At 41.0% G+C, this 22,819-nt stretch overlaps 1 pseudogene; it reads left to right on the plus strand.

Moving 5' to 3' along the window:
• The first annotated feature begins 241 nt into the window (after positions 1–241).
• Positions 242–22,819, plus strand: part of LOC116839324 (zinc finger BED domain-containing protein 5-like) — a 28,297-nt pseudogene continuing 5,719 nt past the window's right edge.

Consider the following 22,819-nt stretch of genomic DNA (forward strand, 5'->3'; position numbering starts at 1 on the left):
GTTAGCGACATCATACCCCTTCTGCTCGAGGCTGTGCGAACGGCAGTGGTATGCACACGCCATTCTCTTTAGGCCCTGTTGAGTATAACATATCCACTCAACACATTCAAACCTGTGGGTGTTTACTGTGTGTGCGATAAGCACAACTAAACTAACTTTGCTTGAAACAATATAAATATTTGTGACAAACAAAATCTGACAAAAATCAGTATTTCTAAATATTGTTACTAAACATAACACCATGGATTTGTGGCTAAAAGAAGGAACTTTGAAAAGAAAAGCAAGTTCTTCTGGTACTCCAACTGTGGCCAAAATAAACAAGCAAAATATTATGACACTTCAAAGTGAGGATGTACAATTGCAGTCTTTTGTTGCTGAAAAATCTGTTAGTACTAGTGAGTTATCCAAGGTGAAAGTTTCACTGAAGTATATCAAAAAATAAGAAGAAACAGGTGTTAAAAGACTGAAAGTATGATGAAAGTTATTTGTCTTTTGGTTTTACGTGTGTTGAAAATAAAGATGTTCCTGATGCGCAATGCGTCATGTGCAACAAAATACTAGGAAACAGTTCATTGCCTCCTGCTAAACTTTGTAGGCATTTGGAAACCAAGCATGCTGAATACAAAGACAAAGATATAAGTTTTTTCAAGAGGAAGTGTGACTTACCTGGAAATTGTAAACTTTCGATGATTAAAATTGCTAAAACAGACAACAAAAGTGCAACAGAGGCATCTTATAGAGTAAGTTACCAAATAGCGCTTGCCAGAGAAGCTCACACTTTTGAAGAAACACTTATCAAGCCTTGCATGAAAGATATTGTAACATGCATGTTGAGCAAGCAGTCTGGTGAAAAAATTGATGCTATACAGTTGTCAAATAATACTGTTGCACGCCGTATTAAAGATCTTTCCGATGACATAGAAAAAAAGCTGGTTTGCCTACTGAAAATTTGCCAAGAGTATTCATTGCAGCTAGATGAGTCCACTGACGTTTCAGGACTTGCTGTGCTACTAGTATTTGTCCGATATAGATTTAATAATATTATTGAAGAGTGCCTGCTCTTACGTGAATCTCTGCAAAACAACACAACTGGAGAAGAAATGTTCAACTGCATCAACAATTTTATCAGAAAGCATGAAATTAGTTGGGGAAAATGTATTGATGTATGTACTGATGGTGCTCAGGCAATGATCGGGAAGATAAAGGAAGCTGTAACACGAATCATAAATGTGACACCAGAAAGCACCAAGAGTCATTGTGTTCTTCACAGACAAGCACTTACAGTTAAAAAAATACCAGCATATCTGAAAATTGTGCTCGATGAAGCAATACAAATCATCAATTTTGTCAAATCTTAACCACTTCAATCCAGGTTTTTTAAAATTTTGTGTGAGGAAATGGGTAGTCAGCACAAAACGCTTCTTTTACATACAGAAGTGAGGTGGCTATCCAGAGGAAAAGTGCTTGTGAGGTTTTTTGAGCTTCATAGTGAACTACTAGTATTCTTCACTTCAGATAATTCAGGACAAAAGTTTAATTACTGTCTGACAAATTCCTCATGGCTAATGAAAAGTATCTTGCAGATATTTTTGCAAAATTAAATGAAATTAATCTGTCACTGCAAGGAAAGAATGTGACTATTTTTACTACAATGGATAAAATTTCATCTTTAAAAAAGAAACTGGAATTCTGGGCATCTTCTATAGAAGAGAATAACTTCGACTGCTTCCCTACAGTACATGAATTTCTGACTGAAATAAATTCTACAGTCCATGAAGAAGTTTCCAGCACCATTTTACAGCACTAACATGACTTGCAGGTCTCTTTATTAGAATGTTTTTCTACAATTACTGATGATAATGCTTGGGTTTGAAATCCATTTGTTATTACAGCCAAACCAGTCGGCTTTACTGCACACGATTATGAGGGCCTAATTGACTTAATTTCTGACTCTGATTTGAAACAAAAGTTTAAGGATCTTATCATCTTCCGCTGAATAAGTTTTGGAGCAGCCTAATAGAAGAGTACCCTAACGTGGCTAAACGTGCAGTTTGAGTGCTCCTTCCTTTTGCTACAACTTATTTGTGTGAGACGGGATTTTCGTATCATACTGCAACAAAAACCAAATATAGGAATAGACTTGATGCTGCGCCTGACATGAGGATTCAACTTTCCAGCATTATTCCTAATATTAAGAAAATTTGCAGAAACACCAATCCATTTAAATCCAAATTTGTATTTCTGTTTATAAAAATAGATTTTCTTAGTAAACATCTAATTTGTTTGGTGTTTGTGTATATATAAAAACAAGTTTTTTTAAGTAGAACACTGTTTTTAATTTTGAGTCTTGCACTTGATTTTTGTACTTTATACACACTTTCCAGTTAAAAATTGTTAGTTCAAGTTATTTTAAATTTGTATTTTTGCTTTGTTTTATAAAATAAAATATATTTGAGTATAAATAACGCAATTTTTAATTTGAAAACCAAATGACTACAATCTAATATTATAAGTGTTCTGTGATAGGCTAAAAAGTGTTCCATGGCCAAAAAAGTTTGGGAAACGCTGGTCTAGTTCACTGCGAATAGTCTGCCCAGCTCCAGTAACAACTCACCAACACAGCTTAAATACGAAGTACCAAATGCACTATCATTATTCCAGATTAAATATAATATTCTCAAAACATTCTGGAAATACATTTTGAATAAAGTATAGGAAATCACAATTGGCTGTTGGACAATTTTTTAACAGAAAATGAGGCAAAATGTGCTGAGTAAATTATTCACTGTGAATTATCCTCTCAGATCTGTAACTAACTTTGACAAGATGTTTCTTAGGAAAATCCCTTTAAAGAGACAATATACAATTATAATATGTTAGAGGAAAGGAACATTTTAAGTGCCTTCCCTGTATAATAAAAAGTACCTAATTGACTATATGTCAAAACTGAATATATTTAATGGGTATTTCAAGCATGGCGGGTGGAGAGAGACTGAAAAAATAGACTCTTGTGCTGAATAATTTACATTATTTCACCTCCCCTCTTGATTCTCTGCCCTCCACCCAAGGCTTTATATTATGGTTCCACTGGTTTTGTGCTGGTTTATGTTCACAGTTTTTACCTGTCAGTTTTGTCTTGTCCCCCAGATTGTTTGCTATCTTCTGCTGCAATCCTTGTTCTGATTGTAATCATCTAATCCTCTCTGGATACCAGAATCCCTGGGAAGTGGATTGCACGTACCACTTAAACATCCATTCACATATTTCCATTATTTCCTACAAGTTAACTTTGTACCAAGAATGGGAGGGAGTGGTATAAAAAGGCCTCATAGCTGACTGCTATCCAATCCACAGGTCATTTTCATTCTGTCACGCTAGTGTTACTTGTAGAGTGCATTTGTTAGTGAGCAAGTGTGGATGGAAAAGTTTAATACACAAAATCACTTGTGTGGACGTGTGTCTTGTTCACAAATCCTGATGTCAGAGCCACATATGCTTTTGTCTTGCTGACAACGTGTTTATGGGTACCATGTGAGGGAGAACACAACAGAATAGACATTAGTAACTCAAAATGAGAGAGGGCCATGGCATGTGGTGTGCATGCTATTGAAATGAAAAGCATGTGATCCACCTGCTTTTTGGCTGTGGCATACCATAAACTAGCGTTGACATGGCACAGCTTGTCGGCACACCACAGCGCAAAAGCAGGCATGTGATATGCCATTTACTTCAACAACATGCATATCACATGCCCCAAAATTCTTCAATCCCTCCTGCTTTCTTTTAGAACCTAACGACTTGCTGACAGTAAACATGGTTTAATGGAAAGTCCATTACAGAAGTTACATATTTCACCTACTTCTGCTATATAATTTTTGCGCGGGGGGGGGGGGGAATAATTTGGGTCATGGAACAGTGTTTCTTCTTAGCCAGTAGCATCCAGCAGGCACATAACTGTGATAATTATAGGATAGATCCTGCAACTTTAAGTTGTGTGAATAATTCCATTGTGAACAATCCTACTGAATTCACCAGTACATAGTTACTTAAGAATTGCCATACAGGTCAAGTCAATGGTCCAACTAGTATGATATACTGTCATTGGCAGAGGCCAGGCCGAGATACTTCAGAGGATGGTACAAGAAACCCCGCAATGGCAGAAAATCACCCAGAAAAGATCTTGGCTGAAAAAGTTCTGAACAACTGTAAAGGGGAGTTTATGATAGAAATTGCAATTTGAGTTTAACTCAAGAGAGCGTGCTTGCTTATGCCTGCGTGTCTTCATCTGATGTCAGTTCATGTCCATGGGCAATGTTACGTGCCTGAGTGCTCTGCAAGGACGAGGCCCACACACACAGTGAGTTATTTGGCTTTAATGAAGGTAAAGTGACACATCCGCAACGGGGACCCTGGGCGTTGCTGTCACTTAGGCGGGGAACCCAGCACCGAAGCTCAGCTCGGCCTGGGTCGGAGTCCAAAGGCGGACCGGGAGCATACAGCTATATATACACAATACAAAAGCAACTCATACATATGCAAAAAGGGACTTCCCACAGGCTATGTCCGCCCTTTGGCCTAAGGCCATACAAACTGGTTTCAACCAGTTAAAAGCAAGTTATAACTGGCATGCTGTGTCCTACAATGACCGGCCACTTAGCAAGCAGGGGCTCTTCACAAGGCTGCCGAGAAAGCAGAGACACCCTAGCTAGGCCGTGACACAGTCTTCCGTAGTCCCCTACAGGCACCTTTAAGGACACATTATGGCTCATAATCCAAAATACAATTTGTGAAGTTTAGGAGACTTGGGAACTTCCTAAATAGCAGCACAGTTATAAATTGCAAGACGTTCTAAGCTACCATTCAAATGACTTGAAGGAAGAAAAAGCTAAAAAAATTGCAAGTGTTTTGCTGCTGTTCATGATTCCAGTTTAGCCATTTATGGCAAAGGATTGTATCCTTTTACTAAAGTTGCACAGAATGCACATAGCCAGAAATTTGTTGTCACTCGTCCTATTAACTTTAATCTTATCCTCCATGTCTTCCCCTTGCTTTGTACGTACAGCCTCTCACGCACCCAAACTGGAGAAGAAAAATATAATCCAACTTGTGCATAGAAATGTCACCTCACGTACAAGATGATGAAAGAGTTCCGTGAGTCTGATGGAGGAAATGGCTAATAAATGGCACAGGGACCCACCATGTGAGAAAATGAAGGAGCATTGTGTAAACTACAAACCAGAGGAGTAGAAAGCGGCCTTTCTTGGAACAGGAGCCCTCAGTACAAGGCAAGTCTTTAAATATCTGGAGCATCTTCTCATTTTATGAAACAACCAACTCATCCCCAGTGTACACCGAGTGTTCTGAACTTGCTTCAAGCGTGGAAGAAAACCGAGCAGTGTTTCTCCTCCTGGCAGCATCAGCCCCCCCCAGGTTTCACTTGAGGTCACCTGCAGTTCACTTCACTCTCAGAGCACTGAGTTCAAACATTTGAACTGAACCTGAAAAAATGTTTCCCTTCCTCCCAATATTCTGTGATGAGTCAGACTATACACAGGCTGCTTAAATCATATTGCTCAGCTTTATTCCATCCTACGTTAAAATTATGCCTGTCTGTATAACTGCTTCCCATGGGTCCAAAGAGGGAAAAGGCACTGGGTCTAGTATTTTTTTTTCAGTTGTGGTACTTGAGTAATGATGGAAGGCATTAAAATGACAGTCCTAGAAACTGAAGACATCAGTTTAGCTATAAAATAAATATAGCTGGGGCAGCTGCTATGCCAGCTTCTCCACCCCACCCACTCAACCCTGGTTTGGGAAGCTCTCCTCTGGAAGTGAGAAGTTAATTATTTTTCTATGTCCACTGAGTCCTTAGCATCCTTGTCAGCAGTCCCAGTGAGGCCAATTTGTACTAATGGTGGTGAAGTAGGTACTCAGTTATAATGCTGAAGACCTTTACCTACCATGGTTAGGAGAGCAGTAAATGTCAAGATTAAACGGACTAATTATTTTTGTGAGGTGAACACCACTCTGGGAAAAGGCAACCTATTGTTCACTAACCCCAGAAGGGATGGGGAGAGAGACAGAGTGAGTAGATGGTCAGACACAGTCAGGAGGAATTTAAGGTCACAGTTTGGTCACAGTAAAACATCTAGAGTGTGAGGGTTTATTTTAATGAAATGTCTTGTGTTTGTACTCTCTGCCACCCCCAGCAAATCATTACACTGACCAGAGGAAAGAAATTTTGTAAAGATTCACTGGAAAAGAGACCAGGCAGTGAATTTCATAGTAAATGTAATAAATTCTAAGGCCACAAGTGACCATTATGCTCATCTACTCTGACTTCATGTATAACTGGCCACAGTATCTTATCCAGTAATTCCTGCATCTAGTCCAAAAAATGTGGTTGAGCTAGAGCTGCAATCCTCAACCTCTTCCATACCAGGTCTCCTCTCCCAACTAGCTGAGTTCTAGCCAGGACCCACAACCCTTTTAGAAATATAGGAAAGGCAAGATAGTCATGATCCACTAACATCTGTTTGTGGCTACTCCGGGTTAAGGATCCATGAACCAGAGCATACCATGAGAACAGGAAAGGGGCTGGTTTGCTATTGTCACTCTGTCTGGAGTAGCTCACAGCTGTGAGTGACTTTCTCAGGGCAGACTGTCAGAAAGCAAGGGCAGAACCCCCAAACTGGTGGTATGTTCTAGAATTAGATTTCACCAAGCCAGTAACAAATGTGAGCTTCTGGACTACTATACCAACATAACTCTAGTCATAGAACATCAGGGTTGGAAGGTTATCTAGTCCAACATTCTGCTCAAAGCAGGACCAATTCTCTGACAGATTTTTGCCCTAGATCCCTAAAATGCCCCCCTCAAGGATTGAACTCACAACCCTGGGTTTAACACACCAATGCTCAAACCACTGAGCTATCCCCCCCCCCAGTCTTATCATGGAGTCACAGACAGTCCCATTAGCCTCTCCGGTCGATCTTGCTACCAGAAAACTGAACTTTGTGATAAAAGATTACTTAAACCTAGTATCACACCACATCAGGTTTCTCCCAGTTCCAAGAGACCAGTCACTCATGCCAGATCAATTGGTACTCCAAAGATAACACTGGCAGCCAATTCTATACTAAACTAACTATAGGTTTATTAGCTAAGAAAAAAGAATGAGAGTTATTGAGAGTTTAAAGCAAGTAAACTATAATAGCATGTAAGTTACAGTTTGTAACTCCAAATGGTGGCAGTGTTGTAATAAACACCCATTTCCCAAACGTCTTTTCCAGGGTTACTCAGAATAACTCTGGGGATCTCCATCTTCTTCTTCAGTTATTCTGCCTATTAGAAAGCAAACAGTCCAGAGACAAAGGATCTTTCTTTAAATCCATATTTATATCTTCTTCTCACAGAAGACAAGCTGACAGTGTCTCTAACCACGTGGGCTTTTCCTTTGATGACGATGGATGAGGAATGCACTTAGACTTTTCACCCCCAGCCATACACATAATGGCCACTGGCTTTGAAATTAGCATTTTCTGTTAAAATCCTTAATCCTTCATTAGCATTTCATAAAGTTTCTTTGGTGGGTAACTTAGTTGCAAAGGTATTTACCCTATAAATGTTTGCTATTACATTATGACAGGAATATACAAGTGAAAACAATACAAGTAACATCCCATTCTTTTTATGACATTTAAACACCCAAAACATTTATACATTTACAATGGCTTTGATTTAATATACAAGTGAATTGACCTGAATACACTCTACCATGACCTGGTCAGCCAGCGTGACAGCTACATTCACAACATTTCATTTATTTAAACTTATCTTCTGTGCCTATTTCATATTCCAGGCACATCATGCACACTGAACTTTAATAAAACACATAAGGAGATTCCTAGAGCAAGGGTTTCAAGAACAATGTGATGACTACACTTTGTACATGTGTTATTCTAGTTACTTGCATAAATTATCATCCAAAACAAGACTGCCTTTGAATAATGCAGCCAAAATTGGAGCCATAGTTAATACAGCGGTAGTGGGTGTGGTGTGGAAGAAGCAGTAATGAATGCTGATTCTCCTAAATCAGAATGAAAGGACAAGTTGTTTAAGCCAATACCATTCTGATCTATGAGATCAGTTATATCAGTAGTTCCTTAGGCAACATTTACAGAGGGGGAACATTTACAGCACCGTATCATCTCATCCAGAATTACCTCATACTGATAGAGCGTCCAGAGCTGCCTGTTTCTCTCTTCCCGCTGCTTAACCATCTGTGACATTGCAAATTGCCTCTAGTGCATAGTTTGTCTGAAGAAGCAAGTATGTCAATATAGGTTGTAAACTCAAGATCTCTGCTCCAGTCACATGCAGAGAAGTTGCGGCTAAAATTCAGGTTAAACATTAGGGACAGGATTCTCAGGGCCGGCTCTAGCCATTTCGCTGCCCCAAGCATGGCGGCATGCCGCGGGGGGCGCTCTGCCGCTAGCCGGTCCCGCGGCTCCAGTGGACCTCCCGCAGGCTTCCGTGCGGATGCTCCACCAGAGCCTCGGGACCAGTGGACCCTCCACAGGGATGCCTGCTAGAGGTCCACCGGAACCGCCTGCCGCCCTCCCGGCAACCAGCAGAGCACCCCCCGCAGCATGCCGCCCCAAGCATGCACTTGGTGTGCTGGGGCCTGGAGCTGGCCGTGAGGATTCTCAGCTGGCGTAAAGCAGAATGGCTCCATTGAAGCCAGCAGAGCTATGCCAGTTCACATGATCTAGAACAAGGTGCTTATGAAGTTGGCAGCCTGACTCAAACTAGCTGATCTTAATTTTTTGCCCCTGCCGTCTTTTCCAAATCGCTTTCTACTGAAACTGTTTCAGCAGGCTAGTTCTGGCTCAGAATTACCTCTGTTACAGACACTGACATCTCCTTATGATTTGTATTATTCTTCTGAGCCCAGTCATCTACAACATAGCAGGAATAACAATCACTCTGTTTACCAGTTAATATCGCCTAAGCTCATCTCATTCTGTCACAACAAAAGAAGTAGTCTTGAGTTTTTTCTTTCATTCATTCACGGTCATTCCACTGTACTATGCACTTTTCATCAGACTCAACTGATATTTTTAATAACTATTGACTTATCTATGCATTTTTGACTCAACTTGCCTCATAGCCATAAAATTCTAGGTCAGATATTTGTGTTCCAGATTCATTCCCCAGAAATGACTACATAGTGCAGTGGTTCTCAATCTGCAGCCGGTAGGCCACTTGTGGCCCAATCAGCACAGACCTGTGGCCCATGTGAGATCCTCAGGGCCATACAGGTAATACTGAATGTGGTCCACATACCATATTGTGGACTGTATATGTGGCCCACAATGGTAAATAGGTTGAGAACCACTGACATAGCATATACTAAGTATGGTCTCTTCAGGATTCAGCACCATTGCCCAAGATATAAAGGAGACAACTAGAGAAAGAGACAAGGAGGGTCATGGGGATGGTTGGGAGTCACTGTTGGAGACTTTATGTCTATTGAATCATTTTTCTGACTCCTCCCCTCAGACCAGCAAGTGTCACATATGTCACATATTCAGTATTAGCCCATAGAAGCTCTATCTAGTTGGCATATAGCTTAAGCTTGCATTTATTTGACCGCTGTCAATCAGCCTGATTTTTGCTCACTAACATTTTATTACGGATAAACTAAATTGTTGACAGTACATCACACTGATCTTTACCTTTTGTTATTATTTTGGAAGGGAATGGGATTGCACATAATTGTTGTCCAGAAAGTTAGTGAATGTGTTGTCCATGTCTATTTGCAATAATCACTCTCCTTTGTAGCAGGCTTTGTAGCAATTCCTCAGACTGTCACTCCTTATGCGCTCCCTTGTCCAAGTCATCTCTTTAAAAAGTTGGCTCCAATCACATAATTGGTGACACCAACAGCACAGGAATAAAACAGAAGGAGGCAGAGAGGAGTAATCTTTAATTGTTTGGTTTGAATATTGAACATGAAAAGTCTGGAAGTTACACCAGTATTACAGCAGAGTGGAAATTGCTTTACAGTCTGACACTGGGCAGCCGAAAGCCTGATATTGCAAATGATGTCATTGTGCAGCATGATAGAAAGCTCACCAAGCCAAGAAAAATCAGCCAAAAATACATTGTTGGTGGTTTTCCTTTTTATATATTTTACACTTTTTTCCTTCTATTTGTTTCCTAGTTAGGCAGCACCTCATATACCAAGCTGCTGCAACATTCATTTTATCCTGCATTTCCTCTTACAGCAGATGCACACCTCTTAAGAGATCAGTGTAATTAGTTACATCTTCATAGAATAGTTTACTAATAGTGGAAGATGCTAGAGTGACAGTCTGAGAGACTGAGGTCTTCTTTCTTTGGAGTAGTTGCAACATGGCAGGCATCAATGCAAATATTTCCTCACTACCTCATCAATTCACCTCCCTTCAGCCACCTCTGAGGGTGACAGCCCATTCTGTCCTTCAGCCCATTCAGTTCTTGGCTTCTGGGACTGGTAACAAAGGTGATAAATGTAATGATAATCGCTGTGAGGTAAGGACACCTTTCATTAGCCAAGGGACTGTGGTCACTTGCTAATTTCTTGAAGGCCACTGAAATCACCAAAAGAAGTTTTGTTACATTGTCTGCATCAGTCAGTGGCAGAAGGAAAAGGGTGCTATCTTTCAGGTGATATGGGATCTCCTTAAATGTGTGTTCATTAATATTTTGGAGGAGACAAGTGCCTTTGCATTTGAAAATGAGGTTTCTCTAATCTTTCTGACCTCCATCTTGGTCATATGCCCCAAGAAGGTATTCAAGATCACTGGGTGGGAAGATTCAAGTAGCCTGGCTTTCCACTCCTCCTTTCACTTTGTGTTACCATTCTCCTTCCTGTGTCTTTCCTGAACTCATGGCACACTCCTGTAGGCAGGGAGACGTACTCCCAATATGATGCACTGCTCTTTCTCAAGATCAAGAATCTTACCTCAGCATTCTTCTATCCCCTTCTGGCTAAAAATTAGTGCTGCTACTGCTGAAGTGAATCTTTTGGGCACACTCCAATCTCATTTATACTAGTGCAAATACTGGTTAATTCTGTTGGAGTAAACTGAGTTCCCCTAGACTTGCACTGGAGTAAAGAGGACAGACTCTGGCCCACAGTGTTACACTAGCTTCACAAAAGGGAAGTTTCTCTATGATTATATATAGAGCAATGTCCATAAACTCGGGAGCTCTGTTTTCAGGAAGTGTTTAAAGAGGAAGGACTCTATAAGTGGAGGAAGGAATAGTGCCTTAATGTTACATTGTCTTGGTTCTTTCTCTCTTTTTATGTTCGAACACTGAACAGTCTGTAGAATAATAAAAGATTAAGTTACTGATATAGCTAGTTAGTTGGTTTCTGTGAATAGTAGATTAATAATCTCTCTCTATCTCTCTTTCCCTGTTTATGTTGTTACATTGCCAGTGACAATAAATCGATACAGAAAAATCGAATAAATAATCTATAGCAGTGCCCCACCCATTACTAATGAGAATTCAGTTCTTCTGGGCCTTTGCATTATGCCATAGGGTAGCACAGATACGTCAGAGCGGTGCTGCAGATGACCCTTCTTTCTGAAAAAAGCCAGACAGCGATTAGGGCACAAACAAAACAGAACTTAGTATTAACATGGTTAGCATTTCCAGTAAAAGCTGACGCAGTTCTCTCCTCTTCTTTCAGAAGTGGGTGGGGTGTCCTCCTTATCATGGGAAAGTCCAAAGCCAGATGTATGTCTTGCCCTGCAACAAGTAAACTTCTGATTTTCTTCCTTAAAATATCAAAGTTACATTTGCTGGTTAGGCATGTAAAATCTCCAAATTTCCCGTGCAGTTCACACTCACTATATGCTTAACCCATAAATTATTCCTCATGTATAGTTTATAGTGTGTGTGTGTGTGTGTGTAAAATATAATATAATGCTTCACTTAGATAGCTGTCTGAACAATTAAGTACCTCCATTGTGATTCTGAGTAATACTCCCCCAGGATCTACTGATATAGTGCTTTCCTAAATTGTGAACCTCCATGCTGGAAAGCTATGAATGGAAATTTGCTCTCAAGTAATTCCCTATAAACCTTTTGGGATAGATATATATACAAAAAAAAGGCTTGGTAAAGAAACAAATATCTTCTTAGATGCTGCATCCCTTTCTTCCCCCATTTCTTCCTTTGTTTTCCAATAATGCCAAAAAGAAAATCAGTCTTTTATTGTCCTCTGCAGCTCAAATCCACGGGCACCACAGGAACAAGGCTCATAAATCAAGATCTCGCCACTGTCTCTAAATCAGATGATAGTGCCACTGAATCCATCATTTTTTTTGCAGAATAACTTCCTTATCAGAGTTCAGGTGATCACAGGGCAGATCTACCAGCATATCAGCTTTACAAGCTCGCAGAGCTTACCCCTGACCTCGCCACCCAAGGCTGCAGCCATCTTGGCAGTCAGATCTCTCTTTGCCTCTCAGATGTTTGTAGAGTTCTACCAATGTATTGTTATCACACCTTCCTTCCTGTCTCCAGCACTTGTAACCACATGAGCTGTTGTGACACTGACAGACCAGCCAACCTGTGCATGATCCACAACAACTTAACAGGATGCATCACAATTGCAATCAAAACACTACGTGAATTTCGAAGAGATGTACTAGACTAGCAATCATCAACTCATTCATTTGAAGTAATAGAAATCAAGGGTAGATGCTAAGTGTATTTGTCTGCATTTAACTATATCTTGTTAGAACTTTAACAATGTAACCAGAATAGCTTGTAGATGCTAATTTCCTTTCATGTCTTAATTGCCACAATTATGTATGTAACTGTGTCCAGTTAACCTCAAGATCAAACATATAAGATATTGCAGGAAATTAATAATATTCTCTACATTGTCTTCAGCTTAACTATCTATGTTATAATGGGAGACCAGCTAATTGCCTTATGTGAATGAATGTAACTAGTTTATCTGTGTATGAATAGGAAATAGAAAATCAGCTTCAAAGCAGCATTCCACAAGTGATCTGCATGGCCTATTCTTCCTCAGGTTAAGGCCTTGCTGTGACAATTTCTGTGAAGAGGTTTGTCTGACTGCTAAAAAAGCTATAAAAGAGAAGCCTCGCGCCTGATCCTCCCATCTCTAGTCTGCTTAAACTTTGAACTGGGAAAGTATAAGTCATAAGATGGAGATTTTCCAAATAAATACTTGGAATACCCTGGAAAATGCATGGAAGGATGCAAATAGTCTCTACACCTGGACTGCCTTTTGGACTATAACTGCTATGAAACTGACCAAAGGACTTTACACACATGTATATTGATCTTTTAACCATCTGTAACTCTCTTCTTTCTTTCTCCTTTTATTATTAAACCTTCAGTTACTAAAGGATTGGCATCCTTGTGATTATTGGGTAAGATCTGAGACTCTGATTGACCTGGGGATAACTGTCCGGTCCTTTGGGATTGTTGAACCTCGCATATGATCAATCAGGTTTTCAATAGCTCCTCACTATGTTTGACGTGGCTGTCTAGATTGGCCAAAGGGTGGAATGCCTAATGGGGGACTGTGTTTTGGCTTCTCGCTAACCAGTGTGGTACTGCAGAAGCTTTTTGTTACTGGGTTGGTGAATCTAGTTACAGAATAAATCAACAGCTTAGGGGATTGTCTGCCCTATTTCTTGCCGTCTGCCCTAAGTGTGTCATTCTCAGTGCAGCCCATCCAGGCATCTGGTCACCACTGTGAAACAGTGTAAAGCCAGTAGCAGTGAGATCAAAATTGGGCATATGTCCTCTTTGTTTCCTTGGTTATCAAAACATAGTCATAAATTAAATCCTATTCTTCAAAATTGCCTTTCCGAATGCAGAATCATCAGCATTATTTACCCAACAGATTGATAGTTATCATTTCCGCTAGCTCCAGGAAAACAAACTATAACAGAAACAGGGAGAAATCTACATTATGAGCATCTAGGAAGAAATGATGTCTTTTTTTCCTAAAATGGGGGGAAATGCAGTGACTTTATTTTCTCTAAATAACCCAAAACCAAAACCTGGGATCAGACGTTTCTGAACTTTGGAAGAATTTGGATCTGAGTCTAAACATTGTCCCACAGGCCCATTTCTGTAGTTTGTTCAAGGTATGGCACCCTGACCACCTGCTCTCCTTTGCTTCTGTCTCACTGTTCTTCTGGGGTGTTGTGCCTTCTAGGGCTTCCTCCTTTCTCGGTAGGCTTCTGCTGCATGCCCCATGTCAGAGCATCTCTCTAATGTGAGATCACCTTCCCGGACCAATTCTCCTGCAGGTGGTGAGCCCAAGTGCCACAGACTAACCTGTTCTGAATGAAGGAGTCTATTAGACCCCTGTGTAATTTTCAGGATTTTATCTCCTGTTCTTCAGATTGCTCTCTAGTGAAAAACCTGTGCCACCCAATGGTTTCGTTCTGCATTGGGGACCAATAGATTATCAGGGCTCCTAGGACTGCTGTGAAGCTTGAGGCAGGAATGAGTTTGAGTGGTGCAGATCTCTCTGCCTTGTTCCCCAATAAGGCAAAGTAACAGTCTTACTTTCTTGCTATTGTCTTCCTCCTACATGGCCAGGTCCGTGTAGAGCTTGAACTCCTGCTTCCACTACTGGGTTAGGTTTGTGTCTGCAAAATCCAGGGCTCTGAAGGGCTTCAGACCAATTTCATGGTGCTCATCACCAGCTATCGCACTGCAGAGATCTCACAGTTGAAACAACAAGCCACCATGTTTCATTAGCAAAGAGTGAAGCCGAATGCTGGTTAAGTTGAACAAGTGGAACATTCTTAAACTCTGTGCACTGCTCTGGCTATGTGGCTGAGTTGGTTTCATACAATGCCCCATATTCCCTGTTCCATTGGTGTCCTGTCAATAACAGCCCTTCTAAGGAATCTGACTCCAGTTCCATAGATCATGATTCAAGAAGGTTGCAAAAAGTATATTTTACTGACAGGGAAATTTGAATTATCATGTTGATGCTGTTCGGGGAAATAAAACAAGTGTGTGAATAAAATACCTGATTCAACAGCCCCTGAAATCTGTGTGAGACTTTTGGGATGGATCTTTTGTGACGGGACTACAACTCCCATCAGCCCCCATCCCCTCTTCACCTCCTTTTCCCCTGGCCAATAAAAGGGAAAGATCAGGAAGTGGCCAGGATCTGGAGGGAAGTGGCAATCTCATGGCAAGCCCCAAGCTGCAGAGAAGCCTAGGGTTGCTATCTGTCCAGCTTTTCCTAGGATTGTCCCTCTTTTCAGGTAACTGTCCTTGGAAATCTTTAAGCTTGCTTAGTATACACTGCCAGCTGTCTAGTTTTATGGGTTCAGCATCATCCTGGATGTCTCAGTTTTTCATACGTCAGAGATGGCAGCCCTAGAAAAGCCAGATGCAGTGAAGAATCCCCAGGAACTGTATGCCCAGCCACGTATGGAACAGGCTGTGACTGCTGGCCATTACAGCTGGGTGCAGGTCTGTGAGGGACTAAGGATGGGAGCAGCAGCAGCTGGGCAGGGAGCCAGTGCAGAGGGGCCCCAGTGAGAGACACCAACTGAGCGTGGCCTAGAAATCTGCAAGCTCCTATTTGCTTGAAGACAGTCTGTATTGGAGAGGGCACCAGGCACCAGGCCCACTTTTGATCAGACTGCCCACAGGAGCCCAAACTTTAAGCTGTAACTGTTTAACCCTCTGTACCTAGTGTCTTTACAATTTTCCCCTTTCCTGCCACCCAGAAAATACCCTTTCACTGAGCTGTGTGTCTGAGTGGTTACAGGGCTATCACCCACTAGCCTTGCTGCTGAAACACCTTCAGTGTTTGCCTCAAAGTTGTGGTACACCTGGCACACTACTGGCACCCTAGCAGTTTGGTGTACTCCGGCATTGAGATGCCCCAATAATTACACTTTCCATTGATGCCAATGGACATTTGATCAGTCTCTTAATGAGTCTCTTTCCTCTTCCTCCAACAACAGGCAAATACCTAAGCTGAATAAATGAGGATTACAGACCATGAAGATGACTGAAAACTGTGCTGGATGACAAGATAACTGTCTACATATAAAAGAATGTAACCATTGCAGAGGAGGTATATAGAGTTGTCCACCCACAAAGGTGGATCATAGTTAGGAATAAAACTAAGCAAATGAAAATGTAGGCTGAATGTCAGATAAAATTTCTCAAGGTAAATTAGGGAAAGCCCCATCTCTGGAGTTATCTAAAATTAGGCTACAATGTGTGACATTACACTCCATATTCTTTATGGAAATATGCTTATGATATGGGTATGGCATAACTAAGATATATTTTATGCAAGATGGCTCATGTAAGATATCATTGGAAAGGTTATAATTTGCTGAATGTGATTATCCAATGTGTTTGCCTGTATCATTTCTGTATCTGCAGTTAGGAATATTGATCATGTATCTGTATTTCAAATGTGCTACTTTGGGTATCACCCGCAACTAGCCCTTCAGGTACAATGAAAAAGCCAGACAGCAAAGACAACAGACTGTGAAAGAGTTTAGTCTTCCTGTGAGTGCTCCAGACTGCCTAGGAGTAATGGCTGCTACAACCCTACAGAGACATGGGTCTGAGACACCTGGTACTGGACCACTTCCTTTCCTCCCGCCCCTCCCCCCGCCGGAATGCCAGTGTTTTTCCACTGGAAGACAAAGGTTTCCCACCACACACAACAGCTACATAAGGCAGGGGAGTGACATTGTTGTGGTTCTCTTCTGCCTCCCCGCCCAAAGAGACACTGGGGAAACACCTGGAAACAAGAACTGAACTGGGGGGAGAAGAGCTGAGCCCAGGTTGGAAGGGTGTCCAGTCTGTGAGTGGAAGTACCTGAAGTTTAAAGTTGCAGGCCAGTGCTGTTGGCTTGCAAGACTCTCTGTAATCTTCCTGTGACCATACTTAGGGTGAGACATTGCTATTTGTAGCCAATTTTTTTAGCGAATCAAGCTTGGTTTGCATGTTTTGTTTTATTTGCTTAGTAATCTGCTTTGTTCTGTTTGCTATCCCTTTAACCACTTAAAATCAGCCTTTTATAGTTAATCAGATGTGTTTTGTTTATTGTTGAACCCAGTTTGTGCAATTTCTAACTTGGGAGGAGCAAGAAGGTGTGCATTTCTCTCTTCACATAGAGGAAGAGGGTGAATTTTTATGAGCTTGCACTGAGCAGATTTTTCTATACAGCGTAGGACAATATACCTTTGGGTTTATCTCCCAAAATATCACCTGAGTGCTGGGGGAGCCCTCTCACACAGAGCTGACTTCAGCCTGTTTCTGCAGCGGGGTGTGGCCCTACGTGTGTGTGTGTGTGTGCGCGCGCGCGCGCTGCAAGAGAGCCTAATTCAGCTAAACAGGGAGAGGGAACCCTAGCTGGTGGAACAGGAGAGGCTCAGTGAAACCCCAGTACATCAGGTGGCGTCCCAAGTGTGTGTGGGGGGTGTTCAATCCATCACACAATGTATGCAACATAATAGAGAAAATGATTTGGCACTGGCAGAAAGATGCAAAAAGTGACCTGGGCCTTTTATTTCTCTAATTTCTATAATACTACAAAATCCATATCTGGTAAAGTTTAATAACCCAGGATAAATATTTACAGCTTCCCGTGGTCTTGTATTTTCCTCATTAAAGTTTTCAGCAAGACAGATATTCCAAGTGAAGATACCATAGCAGTTAGCAAAAGTAGGAATTAGAGCCTGGTCATTTCGGAAGTGTAAAAATAGAATAACTTTTTTCATCTTTGCCATGTTTCACATAAAAATATCTGACAGATGCACAATGCTGTTCTTTAAAACTTCTTTTCTGTATGCTTTGTAACATATGGTGAAATTTCCCTTCTAATCCTACAGTCTCTCTGCACCTTTGAGTTTCTGTATTGATTAACCTAGTCTGTAAAAGACGTGTATTCTGCTGGATTGGGTGAATGAACACACCCCTTGCCAAATTTCAAAGTCCCTATTTAATATAATCTTCCTGAATGTTTACAAAGAAAATCTAACTTCATGAAAATAGTTTGTCTTTGGGTTTACAAATTACCCAGGTTTGTATCCTGTCCTTCTTGTACCATACCCAGCTGTGCTATAGCTCTTACAACCTCAAGACGAAACCTTTTTCTAACCTGCACTTGTGAATAGGATCATGCTATTAACAACCTCACTCATTCATTTCGTTATACCAAAGAACCCTTTTTAAAATCCTAGAGCTACCACTCAGATATTAACTTACCCAACCCTACTGAGTGCAGAAGTCAAAGGGAGCTGCAGGTGATAAATCAGGTCACTTATTTGGATTTAGGTGCCTAACTTAGGCATTCAGGTTTAAAAATTTTGGCATTAATATTGAATGTTATCGATGTGTGATGAAGTTTATAAGTACAGCAAACACTATAATAGCAGCTTCTGGTTTTTATTAGTGAATCTTAAAGCTCCAACCAAGTCAAAACACTAATACAACAACCTACAGTGCCATATAGTTTTTAATGCAATATATTCACTTCAGATCAGTTATTCCCCTTCTTTGTGTTTTTGTCAACAACTGATCACTTGTCTCATCATTCTTACAGCCATGAAGTATTTCATGTACTCCAATCATCTCACACTCCTTTGCTGGCAGGGGCGGCTCTAGGCATTTTGCCGCCCCAAGCACAGCAGGCAGGATGATTTCGGCGGCTTGCCTGCGGGAGTTCCACGGTCCTACAAATACGGTGGCAGCCTGTGGGAGGTCCGCCGAAGCCGCAGGACCAGCGGACCCTCCACAGGCATGCTGCCGAAAGCAACCTGCATGCCGCCCTTGCGGTGACCGGCAGAGCGCCCCCCGCGGCTTGCTGCGCCAGGCATGCACTTGGCGTGCTGGTGCCTGGAGCTGCCTCTGTTTGCTGGATAGTAATACAAATGGGCTGTGATCATGCAACAATCTGTCCTGGTGAATGGGTGTCACTATTTGAATCCCCAAATCCCAGTCTCAGGGAAAAAAAGGCATCCTAATTCCTCCATTTTGTGCTGCCATAGAAGAAGGTGACAATGTATTCTAATTGTCTGCACTCTGTTTAGTTGTTTAGACTGAGAAGAGTATGGCTACAAATTACTAATTAATTTTGGAAGACGCTATTTATATTTATCTTCCCTTAAATGTCAACGTCATCTGCATTTTGGCTGCCCAGGTAAATGGAATTCTCTGCTTTTTCTCCTTATAAATGTCAACCTGTCTTCTTTTATTAATCCAGCCTTTGTCGTCCGTGATTTGGCAGCAGAGCCACATAAACTACAGCTGCTGGACCTCTCCAACCTGCCTCTCAGCCTCAGTTATTCTCTGCATCTGAGACGGTCGCTGGAAACTGTAATAATATCATTAGCAAAGTCAAAATTGGCAAATTTCTAAGCTGAATGCATGTTAAACTGCCTGACCTTATCTCCCTTTCCTCATCCGTAAGACACGTCACTATTTAGTGAGACCAAATGTGCCAATAGCTGTTTTTAGAACCCATGAATTCTATGAGAAAGAAAGAGAAGGGATACACATTTAGGCCTCAGTCCTGCAAACTCTCACGTAGGCTTGACTTTAAGGAATAGCCATATAGAAATCCATGAGATTATTTATAGGCACAAGTGTTTACAGGGTCAGGACCTAAAACTGCAATCCAATTAGTATTAGTTACACATGACAATTATTTTCTATGCTTAGCAACTATATAGATTTTAAATTGATCATAATATTTTTTTTGTCTTTCCTTTAGTGGTAACTCCTGCTCACTTAACTCACCTGACTTTGGTGAGACTAAACAGGGTGACTACAATTTGACCTCCATTGATGTTTGTTTAAATAACTCTCTGCCCCTCCAGCATGGAGCCTGGAACTTAAGGGTCTGTCTACACTGCAGCTGGACACTTGGGGCTGGTCCGTGTCAGCTGACTCAGGCTGGCAGGGCTTGCTCTACAGGGCTATAAGATTACAGCACAGACATTCGGGCTCAGGCTGGACCCCGAGCTCTGGGACCCCACGATGGGGCAGAGTCCCAAAACCTGGGCTCCAGCTCAAGCGCAAACATCTATGCCGCAATTTTTCAGCCCTGCAGCCCGAGTCAGCTGACATAGACCCGCACGGATGTTTAAATGCAATATAGACATTCCCTAAGACATATCAGAACTCCTGTGGTTCTGTGGGCAGGAATAGGGAAGGACACACCAGAGTTTGCACCCACTATGGTGTATAGCATAGCAACACACCATTCCCTGTGCACTGTTACACCAGGAGTGGGTCAGGGCCTGGGCATATCAAGTGAGGAGAGAGGCTTGGGAAAGGATCAGTGGACCTGCCATTATATGGATCCAATGGCCATTGCCCCTTCAAGAGGCCCTTGCCATCTCAGTGCTGTTTTGTGGTTGTTCTGTAGCTTCAGAAGGATTCCTTCCCTTTCCCCTACAGCAATCCCCAGCACACAACTCACTTGCTGTTCCTTCCATATGTTGGTCTATACGACTGATCACCTGGGAGCACCTATTAAAGTATGAGTTCCATGACCAAAAGGAACGAATATCCCAACTGAAGACAGTTAAACGATCTCAAAATCTGCTGTGAATGATCTTTAATAGGAGTGACCGGATGGATATTGCCGGGGAATTTGGGACTTTTTTATATTTTCAGTGGAGACCACTGCTCAATCTACTACATGAAAGCAAGTTACCATTTCACAGAGTTCCAGCTAAATTCCAGCACACCAAGGACAGCTGGAAATAGATCTTAGATAAACTGTCCCTTAATTTTAGATTTATCCCTCCAGCTATGACAGCATGAATAGGTTGTCTTCTCAAAACTGACATAATCTCTTGCCTGCAGATAATCTGCAACAAAAGCAGCAAAGAATGTGCACATGTTTATTTGACACTTGTCCTGATCTGAATGGGAACGGAAAGAACACCATTGTAACTGATTGTTCCAGACATATCTTGGTTGCATAAACGGCTGCTAATAAATACGTTTATAAAGGCAGCCATAATTCTTGAGCCAATGCCACAATGACTCTCTAGTGACACAGTCAAAGGTTACGTGGATTAGAAGAAGCAACAGGAATTAAGGAAGAAATTAGATAGGGAAGAAAGGAGGAGAGAAGATGTGCAGATCCTTAAAGGTGAGTTGGCAACCTCTGATCTTAATGAAGGTCAGGGAAACAGGGGAGTAAAATATGAAGTACTGAATGCTAAAACATTTACCTTTTACATGGACTAGGAAGTTCACAGGTTTCCATTGACCTTAATGGAAAATGCACAGGTGTTTTTTTTTATAAGCAGTACACAATATATTCACCCACAGAATAACAAATATTCATTTTACAAAGGCAGTAGTGTGGAATTCCAATTTTATGATGATCTCCAGGAACACCTGCAAACCTGTATGAAATCAAGGGCTCAGCTAATCAAGCAATGCCAGGGAGCATCAGTCCTGGAGCTCAGAAAATTAGGGTTTTGTAGCTGACGATTTAAGGCACAATCATTTTCATTTTGAATAAAAAAACAGTTATGGAAGGCCAATGGTTTTGGTGATTCCATTTTCCTTTTCTCTTTAGCAAAGTTTCTAACAGCACAGGGCCATGTAAACAGAAGAACATTTCAGCTGTATTCAAACTTCTCATGCAAACTCTGTTTACAGTCCAAGTGAGGTGGGCTTATCACAGTACTCTGTGCTCTAGCAACTTTTGTTCTTTTGTCATTTTCTGTAAGTTAGTATCAAACAGTGATTTTCAGTATTTTTGCCATGTGTCATCTTGGATTTTTTAGTTCTGTTATTTCAATTGTAACTTGTTCCAAATAGAAGCCATTTCATTGCAGATCTCAAAAGATACAAAAGTAAAATAATTTCAAAAATGTTGACTGTATCATTAGAGAGAATTTCCAAAATATACTTTCTAGACACATAATAAAATGGGGGTGGATGAACCAGTTTGGGAAAAACAGCATGAATAAAATATAGATGGAGCAGAATCTTTGCCCAATATTTAACTAAAGTATTTAAAGGATCGTAAAAAGTCAGAAAACCCAATAAAAATGCACTTCTTGGTTTCATTTGTAAGTGGAAGTAGCAATTCCAAAATTAGAGCTAAGCAGAAAATGTTGTGGTTTCCCATCCCCTTCCCCCAGGAAAAATTTTGATTTGGGGGGGCGAGGAGATTGCAAAAAGAACTTAAAAAATTGGAATATTTTGGCTGAAAACCAAAATAGTTTGATTCAGAAATTTTGCCATGGTGTCTCATGGGAGTTATAGTTCAGGTGCCTCTTACTCCTTTATTTACTCTATGCAGGATTTCATGGCTGGGCTACTCTACATAAGTAAAGGGTAGAGATAGTGGGGAAAAAGGTAAGTAAATTTTGAACAAAAACTAAATGTTTTTATTTCATTTGAAATTTTTCATGAATTTTTTTGTTTTGCACCCTGTTTCAGGGTGGTAGCCATGTTAGTCTGTATCAGCAAAAACAACAAGCAGTCCTAGTGGCACCTTAGAGGACTCCTTCTTGTTTTTATGTCCTGTGAAATTTTTCATGAAAATGTTTGTTCTGTGAACAAAATTTTCTGAACAATTTTTTTAAAAATTAAAGAATTTCATTTTAAAGGGGAAAAAAACCATGTTCTCTCTACTTATTTTTCCTTTTTTCCACAGGAAAATGAGAAACAAAGGATTTAAAAATGAAAAAGTGAAAGAAAATAACCCATCTTCATGTCCTTCCCCCATTCATCAGTGAAAAAA

This window comes from Chelonoidis abingdonii, chromosome 6 (genome assembly GCF_003597395.2).
Source record: "Chelonoidis abingdonii isolate Lonesome George chromosome 6, CheloAbing_2.0, whole genome shotgun sequence".
Classification (NCBI taxonomy): domain Eukaryota; kingdom Metazoa; phylum Chordata; order Testudines; family Testudinidae; genus Chelonoidis; species Chelonoidis abingdonii.